Source organism: Clarias gariepinus, chromosome 2 (genome assembly GCF_024256425.1).
Source record: "Clarias gariepinus isolate MV-2021 ecotype Netherlands chromosome 2, CGAR_prim_01v2, whole genome shotgun sequence".
NCBI classification, from domain to species: domain Eukaryota; kingdom Metazoa; phylum Chordata; class Actinopteri; order Siluriformes; family Clariidae; genus Clarias; species Clarias gariepinus.
Window position 1 is genome coordinate 17595391 of NC_071101.1, and position 17812 is coordinate 17613202.

Sequence of the window (17812 nt, forward strand, 5' to 3'; positions counted from 1 at the left end):
TGCAATATATCAGTAAGCAAATGCAAAGAAAATACACAAAAGTACAAGGATTTTACAAGGGCCAAATTGTGATAGTTAGACAACTGGAGCACAGCAGCTCTTGTGTGGTATTGCTACTATGCAGTGGTTGGTTTCTTTCAAGGAAAGGACAACCAGTGAAATGGTGACAATATCATGGGCAGAAAAAGGTTCATTGATGAACTAATGACTTTATGCCAGACACTAGCTCACACCTTCAGAGGTCTTATGTCCATGTCTTGACAGGTTACAGCTGTTTTGGTGGCACAAGGGTAAAATGTTAGGCCAATGGTTTTAATTGTGGCTTATTGGAGGACTATGCAAAAATTGGCTAGACAATCTGAAAGAGCTGTATGGAAGCATATTGGCATCATAATAATTTGAATTATATCAGCCTTAAAAAAAAAAAAAAACATTTTTAAATTTAATCACTGCCGAAAGGAGGTGGCACAGTGACTTAGTGATTAGCATTGTAGCCTCGCACATCCAGGGTCAAGGATTCAATTACTGCCTTGGGTTTATAATATTCTTCCTGTGATTGGTGGATTTCCTCATGGTAATCTTATTTCCTCCCACAGCCCAAGAGGAAGCATGCACAGTACATGTAGATTAGGTTAAATGTGAAATAGGCATGTGTGTTTGTGACCTGTGATGGACTGGCACACCGTCCAATGCAATCTACACTTTTTTTTGGCTTTGATTACAATTAATCACTTGCATAGTGGCTTAGTTAGCATTGTCACCTTGCACCTCCAGGTTTTTTCCAGGGTTTGGGTTCGATTCCCACCTTGTGGTCTGTATGCATGGAGTTTGCATGTTCTCCCTGTGCTTGGTGGATTTCCTTCTTGGTGGGTTAATAATAAAAGAGGGTTTAAGGGCAAAGGCTGAGAGTTAGCTTTAAATATTTATAGCACATTTACAATGCAATTTTTATTTTATTTTTTTTACCTTTGATTGTCTCAGCATTTAATATTTGGCCATTTTGTTGCATTTGATAATAAAGGAACATCTTTGAAAACCAGCATGTCTTGTTTTTTTAAAAAGTATTTTGATAATTATGTTGTTTCATTTTATCCATTGCAAACCTTTACACTGTAGTGAAACCCTTATGCATTAATCAAATGATTACTGAAAGAAATCAGTGACTTACTATCAACTTGTTTAAGATTATCAGAACTAATTCTGTATGTATGTATTTGGAAATTAAATCAATTGTATGTGAGCGCGTTTAAAAAAACAACAACCTTAATATGTGCATGCTGCCATGCATTTGCGTGTTTGTCATTTCGAAAACAATAACGCACCATTCTGTTTTCATCGTGTTTCATCCAAATTCTTTTTTTTAAGCAGAATCTCTCCCTGAAAGAGGATAAATGTAACTTTGTGAAATGAATGAGATGAGCTATGCACGCCAGCACGGGACTCCCGACCTCCCCCATTCAAGCTGCATCTCCGCGCATGCGCAGCGGCCCCCCGTGGTTTCGGCCTGTTTCGGAACCGCTCGGGCATTTTCGCCTCTTTGTTTTACTGATAGTGGATTTAACTCGGATTCAACCCAACATCCAACGGAGCGCTCTCTTCGTAAACAGGTTAGTTTGTATAACTTGGACCCGTGTATACAGGTCGGTGCATGAACTTGTCTTTTGGCAGGTTTTGATCTCCGATCGAGGAGTTGTTGAAATGTATTCTCCGTTTCTTGTCCGCCTGATGGCAGCTATGCATGCTATACGTGTTGTTATAGGCTACGTGTGTGTGTGTGTATGAGAGAGAGAGAGAGTGTGTGTGTGCCTATGTGGTCGTGCTGTGGATGGCGACTCCGGGCCCAGGGCTTTCACACCGGGCTCGGGTTTTCCTTTACCAGCATGCTAAAGCCTTCCTCCGTGGTGTCAGGGCTTTGGGCAGTAATGCGTTCAGTGTGTCCTTTACCATGCAGGGGGTGTCTTTTTGCGTTAGGTGTGTGTGTGTGTGTGTGTAGCGCTTGCTGGGGGAAACCAGTTCTCTTTAGCCTGGAATGTTCTTCAAGGAAAAGGCACCAGTACTTTGATGCGTTTAAAAGTTGCGATTTGACCCGCATGAGATTTGCCTAGAGCAGAAATAAAGTTGGGACAAAACAAAGTTGGAGTCTAAACCAACCGATTGTGTTTCAGCAGCTTGTGCTAATATGCTGGAAGCTCCAAAGCCACTGGAGCCAACAAGTCGGGCTTCCTCCCTCTCCCAGGCGCCGGTGTGTCGATATATCGAACTGAAAACATACCTGGGACCACTGATCATGATAAACTGTCAGCTCTAAACTTTGGCATCGTATCTGTGCTGCTGTCTTGAACTATATATATTATATACACATACACACACATATACACACTATAGGGGCACTGGTGGCTTAGTGGTAGGTGTTTCGCCTGCCATGCGGAAGGCCCGGGTTCGATTCCCAGCCAGTGCCCAAACCCCAGCCACTGGATGCAGTGCCGGTCCCAAGCCCAGATAAAATGGGAGTGTTGCGTCAGGAAGGGCGTCCGGCGTAAAACCTGTGCCAAGTTGTAGTGCGGACTGGATATACCGCTGTGACGACCCCTTGTTGGGAGCAGCCGAAAGACCAACAAGCATATATATACACACACTATATGGACGTGGGTACTCAGCCAAACGTGTTAATTATTGGATTGAAGTGTTTCTATCAGGCCCCTTATCCCCTGTAAAGTGTAATCTTGATGCTTCAGCATGCCAAGACATCTTGGACAATGCTATGCTTCCATCTTCGTTGGCAACTGTTTGGGGAAGGCCCTTTTCCTATTCCAACATGACATTGCACAAAACAATGACTATAAAGACATGGTTTGATAAGTTCGGTGTGACTAGCCCGCAAACACCCCTGTGACCTCAACCCCATCTGAACTGGAACGGAGATTGCGAGCCTGGCCTTCTTATCCAACATCAATGCCTGACTTCATGAATGTTCTACAGAATAAATAGACACGAATTCCCACAGAAACATTTTACCATCTTGTTAACGCTGCAAAAGGGGGACCAACTCCATATCAAAGTATATGTATCAGGATACAATGTCATTACAGGTTTGGCCTATTCATACAGTGTGAGTGTGTGTATGTTTTCCTGATCTTTAAAAAAAAACTACATTTTTTTTGCATACACTTTTTGCTTGTTTGGGCCCGATAGAGTGAATCTCTATGTCAGCATGTTATTTGGGTTTGACCTACCTCCTAATGTTAAAGCTATAGTTTAATAAACTCAGTGACTCCTTTGATGTTACTGTTGATTTATGCAGCATGGACCAAGTCTATGTTCACATTACACATCACATTGTTTAATCCAGATCTCCCCCCCTCAAATTGGATGTACTTGTCACAATGGTTCATATTCATAATTACAACTGACTTTTACATGACTCTAATGTGGACGTGTCAGTCCCTTAGAGACAACACACATTTACACATTGATGCGTCTTTTGCTCGTGCCATCTAGGTTAAAACACCTCATATTCATGCAACCACTCATTGATTTCAAACAAGAGATCTAAGATTTTAAGATAAATACTCTTGGGGTTTTGCTCTGGAGGATGGCAAGCACTTAGTCAGTGCTATTTGTTGAGGTCCAGAAGAGGGAAGAAGCCCAGACGCCATGCTTTAGCTTATTTAAAAGCTACTGCTAGCACTGCTATGACATCCCCGAGCTGCATACACAGAGACAAAAGTCGCATTAATTTCCATCTGACTGTTCTCGTTTAAGTCACTTGACAATGTATTTGATATTTATGAAAGTGACTCATATCTTATCATTTCATCGTCTACACCGCTTTATCTTGCATACAGGGTCGCGGGGGGCCTGGAGCCTATCCTATGATGCAATGTACTCCCTTGACATTTTGCTAATCCATTGCAGGGCACACACCCATACACACACTCTCACACATACACACTACATGCAATTTGGGAATGCTAGTTAGCCTAACCTACATGTCTTTGTACTGTGGGAGGAAACGCATGAACTATGGGGAGAACATGCGCACATCAAACCCAGATCCTGGAGGTGCAAGGCGACAGTGCTAACCACTACGCCACCATGCCGCCCATGACTCAAATCTGACTCAAATCTGATTTGAAAAAAACAGCCTTAAAGAAGTTAGATCTGAGTCACATTAGAATAGAAAAACTAAAATAAAATAGAATTTGAGTCACTTCATGTAGGTAATGTGAACATAGCACCAAGGTTTAGCTGCAGAGGCACAAATCGACAGTATATTATTTCATGGTGCTTACAGTGTGTAAACACTAAATACAAGAACATTTACTGTAACAGAAATTCCATGGGTACATGCAGAGATGGTGCACCAATTGTTGCCATCTTCAGACTCATTATCTTCAGACATTATCTGTTAAACTGTGTAATGTTCATGAGTGAAACTTTTTTCGATTTTGAGCCAGCCTGACGAGTCTAAACAGATGACCAAGGTCAAACGCTGCCAGACCCAAACATCAGTGCTGTAAGGGAAATGTGTATTGACATGCAATCAGTTCTTATTAAACAGGTGAGTTTTGGGCCTTATTTTTGAGGAGAGGTTTTTCACGATATTACGGCAGTCAGGAGGTCAGTTTGTCCTTCGGCCCAGGGGCTTGAACTGTACCTCAAGCATTCATTATTTGAATACTGCAAGCATCAGGGGTTTCAGTCTAATGTGTGCAGCTTCCAGAAACCAGTAGAGGGAAAATGACGGTGTGAGAGTTGCTCGTATGTGTTTAAGAGAGCGGCATAAGGACAACTGGCTTGTAAGGGCATTTCCAGGAAAGTCAAACTCCTGTCTAAAATAGATGACTAAATAATTATAAATTGAAATATCTGTGATGCGTTTAGTAATTTTAGTGTTGAGTGGTTGGACGGTGCTGTTTTCGCAAAGTTAGAGCCTGTCTGGACCTCTGACATCACAGTGGGACATTTCTAGTGCAGGTAGATTGATGCTTAACAGAAAAAAATGTTTAAAATTGAGTGATATCTGACAATCTGGGGTTTGCTCTTAACCTATTTGTATTTTCTCACTCACCATTTTTAATCACGCTCACTGGCATATCAGTGACAAATATCTAGTGGAATCGACTCAGTGTTCAGGAATGCTGTGCAGCTATTCAACACAGTTAGTCTAAATAAAAGCAGAGACTCAGCTAGTCTACTTTCCAGCTGGTTGATAGGAGAGTTTGATGGCGTTGATGGTGGTATTAGTATGAAAGCCGAAGCGTTGGAACCTGATCTCTTTGAGCAGAGTGAACAGATGAAGAAGTGAGAAAGCACAGCAGACTAAAGTGCTGCCGGATCACTCTCCTTAGGCAGAGATGAAGTGGGAGCTAAGGCTCGGATTCGAATGAGTGAAGTCAGATCTAGATTATTCTTTTGTTAGCAACGAGTTAGCCAGCTATCTGTTATGAGTGGTGTAAACTCCCTGGCCACTTCATTAGGTACACCTTACTAGTACTTGGTTTGCGGCCTTAATTCTTAGTGGCGTAGATTTAACAAGGTGTTGGAAACATTCCTGACAGATTCTGGTCCATATTGACATGATGGCATCATGCAGTTGCTGCAGATTTGTCGGCTACACATCCATGATGCAAATCTTCTGTTCCATCACATCCCACTGGTGCACTACTGGCTTGAGAGCTGGTGACTTTGGAGGCTATTTGAGTACAGTGAACTCTTTGTCATGTTCAGGAAACCAGTTTGAGATGATTTTATCTTTTGGACATGACACATTTTTCTCTGGTCATAAAGGGATGGACGTGCTCAGCAACAATATTTAGGTAGGCCGCAGCATTTTAATGCTCAATTGGTATTAAAGGGCCCAAGGTGTTCCAAGAAAATATCCTCTACACCATTATACCTCCATCATGAAAGAAGTGTAAACTAATATTAAAAATAATAGCTTTTCATGTTGCAGATTTTTATTTGAAAGCAATCTTGTAAAAGGTCATATGTTAAAGGTCATATGTTAATTAACAAAGTTTAATATGCATGCCATTCAGGGTGCAGATTTCCTTTAATTGCAAAATATGATGCACAGACATTTTTAGTGCAAATTGTATTTGTAATGACATCCCAGAATCAATGGAGTGTTGGTTAATAGGTACATGATTTACACACAATATTTAACCTCATATCAGTATAACACCTGTGCACAATTGAATATATCTCAGGCTGCAGTTTTCTCATTCAGTTACAAGAATATAATGACACATGCTCGAAGAAGGCAGTATCCATGTCTTCTTGTAAACTTTTCTAGACTTGGCTTTAAAGATGACTGGAATAAAATCGAAATATAAGTAAAAAAAAAAAAAATGCCAGTAATGTGACCGTCGCCAGCTTTTCTTGCAAATCCGCATTTACGTCCTTCTAATGCAGAAGCTTGAAAAGTAAGTTTGCTGCAATCATTCAGGTTATTACTCAATACGCTGCTGCGACTTGCTCATGTAGGAGTGTTCGAGTGAATCAGAATCCACGGATGAAAACCGAGCGTTATCAGCACGAGCAAACTGACAGATCGACATCAGACCGGCGTAGTGCTCGACTTCAGGTTTGTTTTTCTTCGTCTGATGCTGCTTGCACTGGTTTGCGAAGGTCGATGTGTTGCTCGTTATTTGAGAAGAAAAGTTCAGAAGCGGTTGTGAGGAGGCGGCCTCGGTGTGCCTCGTGTTTTGTTGCCACTTCTGACTCACTGGCAGCAGCTGAAAGGTTTTTTCGGTTGAAACAAAGCTGTCTGTGCAGTCTGCTCTTTCGCTGCGTGGCAGGAAAAGCCAGTTCTAAAACGGGTAAAGCCTGTGGTCATGCGTTAGGCAGTACAGGCGGCTGATATGGAATTTTGTTGATATGGTTCATGTTGGGTAAATTTCTTCTTTAGGAGGTCATACAGGTATTTGTTGAAACAAAGTGAGATACCTACCTGTATTTTAATTTTTTTGGTAAATTGAGGCTCCCCCCCCCCCCCCCCCCTACAACTATGTTCTAGCTGGTTATAAACACAAGGCAACACACAAGGTTTTCCAGCTGTGGCTTTCTTTAATAACTATTCTCATTGACAGTAGAATAATAATAATAATAAAAAAACTTAATATTGGACCATAATCTGTCTTTCTCTAAATTATTATTTTTTTTTTTATAGAACTGTTATACTATAAAACCTACAATACACTTGTGATGATATTCAGCACAACAGCATGGATGTGACAGTAAAATAGCACAATTATGAACGTGATATTGCTTGATTATATCACATTTTTGTTGAAATCTTAAACCTATTATAAAATTAATTTCATAACAGAATGGTGCTAAATAAATAGCAGGCTGTAATTTAAATCACAGGTGTGTATTAACGTGTGTGTTGGAAACCTTGGAAAACATGAAAAGTTGTTATTTTCCAGCTCAGGATGTTAACTGTGAGAAATGGGGTGAAAAAACCTTGGATGCGTCTGTCAAAAAGTATGCCTCACGTTTGCACTGTTAGAACACGTAAAGCTCCTTAAATTGCATTTGTATAGTTATGTTCTCAAACATTCGGATTATGGTGAACTTTAAACATTCATGGAACATTTTGGACTGAAATTGCAGCACAGCAACAACAACAGACGATACCATGTAGCTTAGCAACAAGCCGGCCAAATAACCTTTTAGATTTAACTGAGCGCTGACTTTTATTATTATTATTATCTGATCTAATGTGAATACTGCCATAAACTCATTTAAAAAGTTGAAAATGGAACTGTTATATCGTTTGTAAAGCCATTTTGAATTTACTACACTTGTTTAACAGGAAAGAAACCACTTGGGCAATTGAAATTTCCTGTTGGGTGGGTAGTAGTAGTAGTGGTGGGGGTAGGGGTGGATGCTGGGTCCTGGGGCATTTTTGGTGGCTTTTACTGGTTGCAAACGAGGAATTACAAGTTGGAATGTCACGCACTATTACTTAATTATTTCTGTAGTATCAACAAATTCGTAAAAATTTGACCCCTCGGGACGAGTCTCCAGTGCCAGTACTTTTGTAACAGTAATGCTGTTCCCGTAACCCTTCCATCATGGCTTTGAGAGTCCTCAGGGTGGATGATGCGCAATCTGCAATTTATCCTGTTTTATAAGAGAAAACGAGGGAAGAAATGTTTATAGCTGCGGGAACATACACAGATCAGCCATGATATTAAAACCCTAATAGGCCCCTCCCTGAGGCTAGATGATCCATGAATGCAGATGATCTCTGCGGGATGTGATTTGGTGTCTGGCACTGGGGCGTTGGTGGCGGATCCTTAGGATGATGTGGGTTTCAGGGTGGGGCCTCAGTTGATCAGACTTGTTTGTCTGGTGTGTTCCATGGAAGCATGGGAGTTCGGCAACAACACTTGCCAGGCTGATCTCCATACTTGGCACTGGGTGTTCTGATACCTTTTTCTGTCTTGGCTACTATTGACATTTCTTTTAGCAATTTGTGCTGCTTTTCTATGGAATTGGACCAGACAGGTTGTGCTTTGGTTCCCACAGGCAAGGATGAGCCTCGTCTGCCCAAGAACATGTCACCAGTTTACTGATATAGAATTAATAATCAGCGTTATTCACTTCACCTTCTGGTGGTGTTTATGTCATGGCTGATCCGTGTAAGGGACTGAGATGATCCGAACTATTAAAAGCATTCACTACCGATGCGTTTAAAAAGTATGATTCTTAAATAATTCATAACTTGTAATTGTTGGCCAATTGCTTTACTGTAAGAAGAATACAACACTCACATGGTCACATGGTCATAGGAATCTCATCACACCACCTGATCATTGATAATTTACCTATAACTGCACTTCCTGTTGTTTTATTATTTTATTTATTCCCTGTCAGTTCCCTTTTTTTTGAATAGCCTTAGTTTTATTAAGTGTTGAATCAGACTCCTGTCATGTGATAACATACAGCTTCAAAGCGCACTGTTTAATGTTATTCGAAATGCTCAATAAAGTAATGATATTTCATTATATCGCCAAAAAACCTAAAGTGTCAGTGAGTGCCATCTAGTAGTGAGTTGCTGGAGCTGTGCGTTGCCCTCCCGCTGAGGGCCTCTTCCTCTCCCTCTGTGACTTGTGTGGGTGTTGGGAAGCCTTGCGTTTTTGTATGCACGAACGTTTTGAATGAAAGCCTTGATCAAGCCGTTTATTAGTTTTTTCGGCATGTCGGAAGCAGGGTCGCTTACAGAGCTCTGTGTCAGTTTGTTTATCTCCTGAATGCACCCTGTGTGCCACTGTGTACAGCCGCTAAATTATGTGATAAGCCATCCTCGCTAACAAAGTCACGCTTCTTGTATTGATCTCTTCCAACGTGCCTGAACGTGACATACCCACGATCCGCCAGCTCGCTCATTATCTCCCTCTGGTATGCTTTTTTTTTCTTTTTTTTCTCCCCCCTCACTACCTAAATGTAGGTAGGGATATTTCTAATATCCTGAGTCACACAAGCCTGCATGCTGCAATTTACACTTCAGTGTTGCTGAACTGCAGAGACGGAGCTTGTGCACTTTGTGCTATATGTGTGGCTAAGGGTGTGTATGTTATCAGCTTTAAACCTATAGTTTTAGTTTGTGGGCTAAGATTGGGCAAAAGAAAAAAAAAATGTGTCGGGACACACACTAGACACTGCTGAGTAAGCAGGATTTCTGTGCTCCTGAATAGAAGTCTGTCCAAATCCCAAGCCAGCATCTTTCTCTAATCCACCATTATTATTATTATTTTAAATATGGTGCATGCAGCAATTTCTCCAAATGGGATTTTACCGAAGCCGATAATCCAGGGAGGGAATCAGGCAAGCTTGTTTTTAAATGCAGTAAGTCAGGGATAAAAGATGAACAGGAACGCTGTTAGAGAAAAGAATCAGGGTTGTGTGAGGTCGCCCAGCGTGAAGTGGAATCACTCTCTCCATCTCATCGTTGATTATTTCCCTGTTGTACTTCATTCATGATCTATCAAAAGTGATTATTCTTAAAAATGGTGTAAAAATGGCGGATCTCCTACACTCGTGTGAGGTTCCTGACAGCACGATATCTCGAGCGAGGTTAAAAGTTTGTAGGATTCGTGTAGCACGATCATTAGACCCAGCAGATAAGATTGGATTTTGGATCTGATCCAAACATGGTCAAGGGTACAGCAAGGTCAAATGGCGTTTTTTTTTTTCTTTCTTTCAGGTTGTATATTTTATGTTTATTAAAGACAAACAAATTAATTACAAGATAGACTAGACTCTTTGGCCTTGGTGTCAAGTTCTATGAGGATGAGTCAAAAATTATCCGCATTCTGGCTGTACAGTAGAATTTATTTGAATGGACTTTTAGAAAAGACAAATATATCATTTTTAGACATAATCTAATTGCTTTTCCATACACATTCTCTATCTGTCAACAAGCGTTAATATTTCCTCATTCAAAATGCTCAGCTGCAAGCCACGAATGAACTGCTGCAAGTGTATCTTTATCCTCGTAGGGGTGCTTTCAGGGGACCAGACGGGTAAAAGTCTGACAGTCCGAAGGTGCTTTTGGATGTGCCTCCAAGTGGCGCAGTGGTAAAGTGCTTGTCTATCTTCCGGAGATCGCGAGTTCGATTCCCGGGTGATGCTGTAATTTCTCACAGCCGGAGGCTGATTGGCCGCATTCTCAAAGGTACTTAGTACTTCCACATTAAGCACGGCGCTACAGCCGTGGGGCGTCTGTGAGTTCATGCAAGCGGAACGAGTGGATAGCACTGTCCCCCGAGTGTGTTACGCCGCCCACAACAGTTCGAAAAGATGCATTACGTGGTTTGGAGGAAACATGTGATAGTCTTCGGCCCTTCCGACTGAGTGGTAGTAGCCTTAGGAGAAATTGGACACGACTAAATTAGAGAGAAAAACAAAAAAAAACAATGTGCGGACATGCATTGTAATGCAAGATCACCGCGCACTGGAATAGCAGTCCTCTTCGTCCTCTTCAAGTTCTATGGATTGTTGAACCCTTTTCCTGATACTGGTCCAGTACTGGCTCTTGAGAATCACAGAAAACTGTAAGCATCAATTTTTCAGATGATGGTTGACTTTTAAACTTTTGACGATTGAGGATGTTTCCGTTCCATACTTTGCTGTTAACTCTCAGGCTTGTAGTGCTAAATCCATGTCTCATCACCAATAGTGATTCTCTTTAAGAAACTTTTACTTCCTTAGAGTACCGGGTCTATTTGTTAAATTTCACACTATACTTTATATTATTGATATATTTTTTTAAAAGTCAAGAGTATCGCTCTTGCATGCCTTCCTTTCCTATCAGCTACAGCTGTATAGGTCCGAGGATGAGATTGGCACGTGCTACACATGGAGCGATTGGTTCCATATCTGATTTGATCAGTGCCTGAGTATGATGTATCTTTCCCGAGATCACCTTTTCAAAAGGACAAAGGCACAGTTCCTATGCGCGGAATAATTGTGTTTTTTACTCTTTATAATGAACCAGACTTTGGGGTGAAATTCTCTAAAACAATCTTAGGGCCCTAAGAAAATAAGTTAACAAATTATTATATTCAATAAATGATAATTTCTTAGTTTATACATCATTGTAAATAAAGAAATATGAATGACTGAATGAAATGTTCTTTTTATCATGATCTTCATGAAATTCAGTTGATGCAACTTCCTGTCGAGGATGTGAACAAATATAGTACAGGAGTAAAAGTGTCCAGCTAAGCATGACCGTAAAATAAAATGCACAGTTGTTTATAACCTGCTTATTTACATTTACATTTAGGCATTTGGCAGACGCTCTTATCCAGAGCGACTTACAAAAAGTGCTTTAATGTTTACATCATTGGATACATACTTACATTGCACACTGCGTTAACTAGGTTAATAACTTAGTCCAACACAACTGGGAAGAGGTTGTGGTTTCCTTTTTTTTTTTTTTTTTTTGGGGGGGGGTTGTTAGGGGGTTTGCTTATAAAAGAAGGTTGTCTTTAACTAGTAGAAGTTAAAGTAAATGGAATCAGATGTTAATTTAAACTTAATGTGCTTTTTGCAGTATTTTAGAAGATTTTAGTTTTAAGACAAATATTTCGTTATGGTGGAACGCAATAGGCAAATCGTGTAGTTGTTATTTTTTTGTTTTCTTGTCCTATCATCTGGAGATCATGCTTTTGATTCCTGGGTCTTGCTTCAGCTGATAGTCTAGAGGCCAGATTGGCTTTCTCTCCCTCTCTCTCTCTCTCTGTTTAGGGATGGCATGCTCACACTCCGTCATGATGACAGTAGCTAATCACGGGCATCCACAAGCTCATCACACAGAAGGGTCAGATAGCGCTTTCTGCTTCCTAATGCTGTGGGAGTGGCTTAATTTCCTCACAGGAAGCACGTGTTGGCCTGTGCCCTCCCTGGTTGTTAGCTGCCGTCAATGACCTAATAGATGGGTGAGAATTGGGCACTATAAAATTAGTGGGGACAAAAAAATCAGAAAAAAGTTTATTAATGTTTCTATAAGTTGTTTATCTGGGCCAGGCACATGTCATCAATGATACTTATAATAAGTTTAAAATGGCTTTTACCTTTGCATACTATGTATCCGTAAAAATATAAATCTGTGGGATGCAAGTCGCATTCTGTTCAGGGAGTCACACTCTTACACTAAGTCAGTTTCTCACGTAATTATCAGGACGTCTTCACCATGTAGGTTAGAGTGACCAGTGACCACTTTTCCGTCTGATGATCCATCATATAAAGTGCTTTTCTGCCAAACAGTCAGTTTATCTGTCAGATTGACTTAGCAGCCGCCTGAACGAGTGTGTGTGTGTGTGTGTGTAAAACCCTGTCTGTAAAAGTAGAAAGGATTCTCTGGGAATTATCAGGTGGTTTCGTAAAATACCGCTCAAGAATAATATTGAAATAAAACCAGGCATTTCTGGTGTGTTGATGCAGTGCAAAGCCCTGAGCAGGCACGAGTCACAGTGAGTTAGTTTTAATGACTGTGGGTGCACGTACAAGTGAGTCAATACTTGTTTTTTATTCTTTTGTACAAATATAAAGGTTTGAGTGCAAACTATCAAACAATATTGGAACACAAATCCCCGGCATTTTCCATCACTGAATCTCAAACATTAGGGTCGTGTGTACAGCACCAGTATGTTAGACACTGTGTAGGGACAAACCAAGTGATTAGGAAGCAGTGAGTAAAACAAATAAAAATGGACATGAAAGGTTTTTTGTCCATAGTGCTTGTGAGATGCTCAGGAGTGTGCAGTTCAGCAAGTGTAATCAATATATACACGTCCTGGCCCCCAAAAATAATAAAATCACCATTTCAGAAGAGTTAAAGTATTGGGCTGAATCAAGCAAAGAAAGCAACTAAGTTAGTCTTATGATCTGCCTGCTTTAGTTGCTTAGATCTAGTCTCAGCAACGTAAGGTGGGAATTAGAGCTGGGCGATATGCCCTAAAAATTGTAAACAATTATTTTCCCTAAAATTAATAAAAAAATAAAAAATAAAAAAAAAACAGATGGTAAAAGTTTTTAATAAAGTTATTTATTTAAGCAAAACTGTATAACCGAACATGAACTGCTTATTTGGACTAAAAGTGCGAACTTGCTTTAACAAACAGGTTTTCTTGTTTTTCTAGGACAACAGTAATCAGTACAACATACATGCCATTTTTTTGGGGTTAATGAAGTGTAAACTTTCACCAATCTATATGCCATATATATGTATATATATATATATATATATATATATATATATATATATATATATTGCATCACCACATGCAACTAATATGCAAAATAAAATCAAACAGGTTCCTGACAGCATTTTACATGTTTTTTTAACTGTGTTTATGGGCATAACGTCCTTAGCGATATAACACAACACAACATCAGTAATATCTTTCCATCGAGGCCCCTCTTATCATATGGGATACAGTGGGGAAATGTGGTCGCTGTTTTCACCTGGTTTTTAGCTGGCGTTTTCCGACTGAAGAAACTGCGCCTTTATTGGAATCAAGCTCTTTGGTTTCATCAGAGCGCGTTGACGTGTTAAATCTCGTATTTCCCGCGTGTAAGTCACAGAGAGGGGCGTTTCAGAACTACAAAAGCTTTCGGTGCCGTACCAAAGTGAAACTGTAAAATAGATTTTCATTTTTTAACATTGACATAACCCATAAATTCGAATTAATTGATAATAACGATTAATCGCGCAGCTCTAGTGGCAATAACATGAAGTCAGATGGTGACTTGAATGCACTGAATGACCAGGTTATCACATCTATGGAATTTTCTTCCCTAATGCCACAGGCAAATTCCCAGACTGACACTGTGAAAGAGCATGAGGAGTCATTTTCACACATGAACTGTGCCGTAATCAAAGCTAAAGGCAATGGAAAGAAATCTTCGAGTGTGACACTTTTTTTTCTTTGCCCAGGCAGTGTATATGTGCCATGAATTGGATTTTAAGTCACATGATTTGGACCCTGGGGCAAAGAAAAGTGCACTCACGGGCTCAGTGCTCACAGACCCAAAGTGCTCTCAGTCATGACACTTTCTCCGCATTTCTCTCACCTCGCTGTGCTGCATTCCTGAGTACCTTTCTCCATCTTTACAAGCACACGTACAAGTAAATGAGCGTGATATTGGAGTCATCCCGAGTCACTTCACTGCTCATATACAGTCATTTCTCACAGAGACATTATTCGAAATGATCCTATGATGTACATGGACTAGTTAGAGCTCTACCTGTTTAAATGAAGTGGTATTCTCACCTAATACTGATTGCTTACTACTGGAAATAACTGTGAAATGTAGGATGACGGTTAATTGCTAAGCCGACCCGAACTTCTGGAGGAAATGTGCTGTAATTATGATGCCTAGCTCTCTTAACTTTTAGCTGTCGAGGCCTACGCAGAAGTGAAAAGCAGAAATGAGATCCTGGTCCCATTACGTATTGGTTAACTGTTCACACCTTTTTTGAGTAAAGGAACAGCCTCCGTTGTTGTCGGTGAAAGTATTAGCATCTTATGCTTTGCTGATTTAATCACTGCCAGGGCGAGTAATCACTTGTAGGTCCGCTCGCATTTCTTGCTATTTCGCCCTTTGTGCTTTCGGCTCAGCGGTATGAAGTCTGAAGCCTGCTAGCAATTTGTCAGAGTCGCTCAGCTGTGAAGCTCTAGGGTACAGTTTGGGAAATTGCTGCGAGTGCTGTGAGGAAATCTAAGTTATGGTGAAAGTTTACTTCCTTCATCTATTGTTTTGAGTTTTGACTTTTTTTTTTCTTTTCTTTTCTTTACGAGTCGTCTTGTTTTTGTATTTTTATTGCTGTGCTCTATAGATTTAGGAATTTCCATCCATCATTATGAGACATTTCTTTTATTGACTACAAAATAATGCAGTTATTAAAATAGCGAGAGGACAAAATATAGGACGTAGGCACGAATCTGTTGATGATGGTGTCAGGGATCATATTTCATTACATTTATTTTTATCCAAGTTACAGGGATTTAAATAGGCGAAAATTTGCATATGCAACTTTAAGTGCTTTTTCATGCAACATTTGAAAAATGTAATTTTTCTTTATATAGTGCGTTCAACAAAACAGCGTTACAGAGATGTCCGAGGGGTGTTCAAGTCAAACTCGGATTTTAAACTTTTCTTGAATGAATGCGTTTACACATAAAATGGGAGGGTTGCATCAGGAAGGGCATCTGGCATAAAACCTGAGCCAAGCTTGTGTGCAGATCGAATCGTTCGCTGTGGCGACCCCTCGATGGGAGCAGCTAAAATACTAACAACAGCGAATGCGTTTACAGGAAACTTCAAGCACAGAACAGCCATAAAACATTCGAAGAAACATTTGTCACCAACTTGTCTAAGCGATATATAAGTCTGTGGGAACTGATGCAGAATCAATAGCCAGCACACGCAGATTACAAGAACTTTTGAAAAAAATGTACATATATAAAAAAAAGTTTCAGACATCAAGCGGCAGTCCGATCATGGCTCCGGTGTACTTAGAAAACTTTCTTCCGCAATGATATCTAAGCACTAGTGAAACACTGGGGATTATATAAAGAGAAAAAGGGAGTTTTTTACATTGTTATTCTGCACAATCAAAAGTCCCGGTTTGACTTAAACGCTCTTCCTATTTCACATAGTGGATGATAAAAGGTGAGAATAAAGATATTGCCTGGCTATACATAATAATATTTGAAAAAATATGCTGTACGATATTAATGTTATGCCATTATGTAGACTAATAAATAAAATTTTTATAATATGCAGTAAGGCAGATGGTTATACCTAATTTTGGCCTGAATTTGCAATAAACTGACATAATATAATATAATATAATATAATATATGATATATGGGTTTGTGGAGTGTTTGTGTTTTTACAGACAAAACCTTAAAAAAAGTTCTCTAGGTTCATCAGTGCTTAAACCTTGATCAAGCAGACGGATTGGTTTGATTATCTTCATTATCTACTTTACTAAAATGCGTTTAGTACGCAAGATATTAAAATAGTGATGTGATGATTATGACATGTGACATACGTTAGAAGGCCATGAAGCAAAACAATTGAGATGAGAAAAGTCTTTCTTGTGTTCATCTAGATGATAGACCGAGGGAATTATATAACCAGAAGGTCACCAAGTATGTTGGATGTGATCTTACTCTGCCCTTTGAGACATAGGAGGAAAAAATATGTGAAAGAAATATCAGGTGAAAAAGGTACATAATGGAAAAATGGATGTGGATTAGTGTAGGAAGTGTTCCTGCTAGGCAAGTACTCTTTGTTTTTGTATTTTTTTTGTAAGTAAATGACTAAATAATTAAAGCAAAATATTTGCAAGCATCAGTGTAAGGTTCAGAAATGCTGCTCTCTGCATTATGGCTGGTTAGAAGGAATCGGTCTCGTCTGTGATCAGTTAAAAACCTGGGGCACAAAGCCTGGATTCAAATTGGTGTATTTTTGGCCCAGTTTAGCACAATATTTGTTAATTATTAAATTTTAGTGTCAATCTAAACCACATTTATATATAATTGCATGATTTATGGGTAATTATGATGATTATTGGGGCAATAAAAAGTATGATTGTAAAACAGCTATCTAGCTTATGTTATTAAGGTTGTATAAGGCTAAAGAAATCCTGCTTTCTGCATTATGAATCACATTGTGATTTTTTAAAATGTTTTATTTGTATTATTTAAAATAATAATAAAAAAGATTAAATAGCACTAATTGTGGCATACTGGTTAGCACCGCAGACATTCCCCCTCCAGGGTTGAGGGTTCGATTCCAGCCTGAGGTCTGTGTGCATGGAGTTTGCATGTTCTCCCCATGCTTGGTGGAGTTCTCCGGTTTCCTCCCACAGTGAATAGGCATGCAGATTTCACTAACAGGCGATTCCAATGTGCCCGTAGTGTGTATATGTGTCCAGGGTGTACTTTACCTTGGGCCCAGAGTCTCCTGGGATAGGCTCCAGATCCCACATGACCCTGTATATAGGATAGAAGATGAACCCTGTATAGAAGATGAATGAATGAATAATAGCGTTATTTTTTCCTGTCTGATTTGTCTCACGTAGCTATATTTATTGGAGGTTTAAAAAAACAACAAAATAATGTGCAACTTGATTTTTGATCGTTTATTTTAAAAAATGTCATGTCTAGTATAAATCAATAATAATGTTTTACTTGCCAGTCTTCTGCTCTACATACCATCCCAGTAGGTGGCAGTATTGAACCAACCACCAAGAAACACAAACTGAAGAGAAACCGTA

The 17812-nt window shown here is 39.7% G+C and overlaps 1 protein-coding gene across 2 annotated transcripts in view; it reads left to right on the forward strand.

Annotated features, from left to right (window-relative positions):
• Nucleotides 1-1510: 1510 nt before the first annotated feature.
• LOC128516146 (polycomb group RING finger protein 3) overlaps nucleotides 1511-17812 on the forward strand; it is a 52775-nt gene continuing 36473 nt past the window's right edge. The window contains exon 1 of one of the 2 annotated variants that reach the window (XM_053490457.1): nucleotides 1511-1607. The gene's annotated coding sequence lies outside the window, so the exon portion shown is untranslated. Of the gene's footprint in view, nucleotides 1608-6518; nucleotides 6590-17812 lie in introns of those variants that run through there. The other variant, XM_053490465.1, reaches the window with a different exon arrangement.